This window comes from Petaurus breviceps, unplaced genomic scaffold (assembly GCF_028583685.1).
Source record: "Petaurus breviceps papuanus isolate PSGF00001 unplaced genomic scaffold, PetGlider_PUasm1.0 90574, whole genome shotgun sequence".
NCBI classification, from domain to species: Eukaryota; Metazoa; Chordata; class Mammalia; order Diprotodontia; family Petauridae; genus Petaurus; species Petaurus breviceps.
The window spans coordinates 6,191,862-6,196,079 of NW_027187277.1; the positions used below are offsets into that span (position 1 = coordinate 6,191,862).

General features: G+C 39.9%; 1 pseudogene; it reads left to right on the forward strand.

Annotated features, from left to right (window-relative positions):
• The first annotated feature begins 378 nt into the window (after positions 1 to 378).
• On the forward strand, positions 379 to 2,387 carry LOC138142402 (INO80 complex subunit E pseudogene; annotated as a pseudogene).
• The last annotated feature ends 1,831 nt before the right edge of the window (positions 2,388 to 4,218 follow it).

Below are 4,218 nucleotides of genomic sequence, written 5' to 3' on the forward strand. Positions count from 1 at the left end.
TTTCAGTTATGGGGTTCTCAAATTCTTTTTGTGAGATTGCATTGTTTTGGCTGTTTATTTTTTGTGATGTTAATCTGGGTATTTATATTTCATATATATATCCATTTAACTTATACATTATTCATTAGGATTTAATTTGACATCCCATCCCACAGCAATCCACTGACACAGGCCATCTTCCCATCTGCTTGCCACTAGAATTCACTATACATTCCCTTCTTCCCTTTCTTCTTCTCCTCTGGGCAGAGAGATCAGATCATTGGTATCATTGCTTCTAAGAAAGAGCTTGTCGGGGAGTGAGTAGGCGGATTCCTGAAGTTGTGTGCCGAAGAGCGCCTGTTGTGGGTTGGGGAGTAGGTAACGGTTCTCCCTGGGCCTTGGCGGAAGGGGGGGGGCGGGGAGGGCCGGGGGCCCCTCCCCCTCCCCCGCAGGGTCTGTAGCCCGAGCCTGAGCAGTATCGGGCATCGGACTCCCGGAGTGGTTGTGTTTTCCCCGGCCAGCCATGAATGGGCAAGCGGACTTTGAGGTAGACTACAAGAAGAAATACCGGAACCTAAAACGGAAGCCCAAATTCCTAATCTACGAGCATGAGTGTTTTCAGGAGGAACTGAGGAAGGCGCAGAGAAAGCTGCTGAAAGTGTCCCGGGACAAGAGTTTCCTTTTGGATCGTCTTCTGCAGTATGAAAATGTGGATGAAGACTCTTCCGACTCAGATGCCACAGCATCCTCAGAGAACAGTGAAGCAGAGGGCACACCCAAACTCACTGAGACACCAGCCCCCAAGAGGAAAAGAAGTCCCCCTCTGGGGGGTGCCCCATCCCCCTCTGGCCTTTCACTACCCCCATCCTCAGGGTTTCTCCTGCAAGCCCCCCGGGGCCCCCCCCCCACCCTGCCCTCGCTGGCCTCCCCCCCCCCCCCCCCATATTCACCCTTCCTCTCCGACTACCTGGCCCTGCAGCTGCCTGAGCCCAGCTCCCTGAGACCCAAGCGGGAGAAACGGCCCCGCCTGCCCCGGAAGCTCAAGATGGCAGTGGGACCATCTGAGTGTCTAGTGGGGGGTTCACTGACCTTCCCAGGCTGGGGAGCTGGTGGTGCTGGGGTAGGGGCGACCCTGGCCCCTCTGGGGCCTCCCAAGCTGCCCCCACATAACATCCTGAGCACCGTCCCTCGCCAGATGTTCAGTGATGCAAGGAGTGGAGATGATGCCCTGGACGGCGATGATGACCTCGTGATTGACATCCCTGAATGACCACCTCCCCTAGCCCATTCCCTCCCTCTGGTTGCCAGGTGGCAATGGCAGCAGAAGCAGCAAAGACAAAGAGTGGTGTGTTTTTGGAGACATTTATTGATTCCCAGTCTTATTGGTCTGGACATTGACAATCAGAAGACGCGTAAACATGCAGCAAGGCGCCCCCAAAGAAGAGGCGGGGAGGCAGCCCCAGCCCTGAAAGCGGCACGTCCGCATGTGTATTTGTAGCCAGCAGAGTGCAGGGAAGGTGGATGGACTCTAGAGGTCAGCACAGGGCTTCCTTGCCCCCTGCTGCCACGTGCTTTGCTTTCCTCTGCCCGGGATTGCAGCCAAGGGGGCCTTTGCCTCCCCTTCCTGAAGGCAAAGACCCATGGGGCAGCTAGATAGGGCTAGTTTGTTTTCTTTTTGTTTTTTACTGCAGACTTTTATTAAAGGGGTGCTTGGTGGTTTTTAAAAGAAACAAAAAAAGAAAGAGCTTGTCAAATCACTTGCCCATACATGAACTTGCCGCCATGTTACTGTCCAGATAAAAATTCCCCCCATATTCTACAATTCCCTGTATATATTTTTCTCTTTTTTTGGAATTTAAATCAGGGCAAGAATGATTGTTCTTTTATATTTGTGTCTGTAGTGCTTCACACAGCACCTGGAAAGTGTTTAATAACTTTTTCACTGATTCACTCATTTAAAATTTTCAGGAATATAATAAGATATAATGGTTTCTAATCATTATACTGTATGCGTGTTCACCATTCATTTTTATTTTCTCTTCTAATTTTTCTTGTGATAATATGACTTTCCATTTTCTCTTGTTTATATTTTTAAAAATAAAATTGACAGGCTATCAATGATGTTCTTTAAAAAGAGCTTTCTTTTATTAATTCAAGCTTTTAAAAATTTTATTTATTTTACCTTTAATTTATAAAATTTAATTTATGGGCTTGTTTTAGAATAATTAATTTTTGGTTTTTTAGCTTTTAAAAACTATAAGCTCCGTTTATTAGCTCACTGTCTTTTCATTAATAAATACCTAGGGATATAAATTGGCCACCCCAAACTTATTTTAACTGCATCCCATATATTCTGGCATGTTTATCACTATTAATATCATCACTAATAAAATATTGAATTGGCCTATGATTTGACTTTTGACCCAATCATTATTTAGGACATAATGCATTTTTATTCATTTAGACCTGAATCTTTTTTTTATATTTCATTTCTCAATTAATAGTTACTGTACTTTGGTCTTTTTAAATGTAGTTGATACATAATTTTATTTTGTTGTGAATATTTTTATTTTCTCTGACACCATGATGGGAACTCCTGTCTTTTTGGACTCACCCAGTGTATATCAAATTTTATTTTAGTCTCTCATTTTTATCTGTGCTGGTCACTGTGTTGCAGGTTTTTTTTTTTTTATAAGCACTGATTTTTGAGTTTTTGTTTTCTTATCCTATTTTTTGCTCTTTCATTTTATTGGATTATTAATTTTTTCACACTTAAAATTATTAGAATTAAAGTTGTATTTTCCCACTTCTATGTAATAGTTTATTTTTTTCAAATTAGGATTTTTTTTTCTTCTTTAAAGACTGTATTTGGTCCCTTTAGTTATTTTTACTGCATCTGCTTTAAGCCAATGCTATTCCTAAAAGCTCTCAACCTCCTTTCATTTGCCACTCCTTTACTTAGTTTTGGGACTTTGCCTTACTTTTTTTTATCCCTTTACCTTCTTTCTTTTACCTGCCTCTACTTCTTTCAGGTAAGTAAACTCCTTTTCCTCTCCTCCCCTTCAACTTATTTTATTAGGTTTTTTTTTTTTTCCTGTGCTTTTTCCCTTTAATAAAAGAGATTACTTTCTTTCATGTTCTTTAACAATCAGCTTCCCTTTCTGTCTATTCCAAACTTTTCTTCTATGATTAATGACCCTCATCCTTATTTCTTCTTTTTTTAAGGCTCTATATTCTTCATGGAATTAAAGATCTTAAAGGATCTACATTGAGTTTCCTTTTTAAAACTTTTTTTTATTATTGCCTTTTAAATCTTTCCTCTTCCCCTTTCTCTGTTGTGCTCCATTTTTGGAAGTATCAATTCATACAGAATATAGAGAAGATAGAAGTCGTGCCTTATGGTTGAAATTTTCCTGTGTCCCTGATTGTTTGGTCCATTCATGATGGACTAAATCACTCCCTGACTTCCCCAAAATCATTTTCTTTCCCATTTTGTATAAAATATATTTTCTGGGTCATGTACTTTCACCTTTCTGGATGTCTTTCTTCTGAAACAAGATGCTATCCATGAATGCAGCAGTGCAACACTTTTTCAGAGGGAGTGCTATCTTTGGGAAGCAAATCCCTGTTAATTATATCCATTTTAAGGATATAATCAGAAATTAGGATATAATCAGGATATATAGTCTATAACAGAAATATCTTTTGTTATAGACTATATCTCTTTCCATGGGAATGTTCTGCAGTGGAACTTTTTTTGACCATTAAGTTAAGATCATCCCCTTCTTCCCCATATCATTCTTATTGACACTTTACCGATTCTAACATAGCCCTTCTTAATGGTTATTTTCCATTTAAAATATTTCTTGTTCTTGAGAGTTATTTTCTCTTCATTGTTTACCATTGACTGTTCCAGAGCAGACCATAATTCCCTCCATCCTTCTCCTATCTTTTTATGTGCTCTTACATGTTGCAGGTCATAGTCACAAAAAAACCCTCTGATTTACCTGTAAATAGGAGTGTTGCTAGGTTTACTACATGGTGTTTGAACAGTGTTTCTCCACAACCATATCTTCTTTTAAGGTAAACTTTCATCTTTTTTAATGTTTTGAAAAGTAAATATCATAATAGACCTTCTGTTATTGTCTTAAACTTTTATTATTTTTTAACTTTCATTTTTCCCCTCTTTCTTCTGAGGTAATTTATTTCATTACTTATATTTTCTTTGGTAGCTCTATT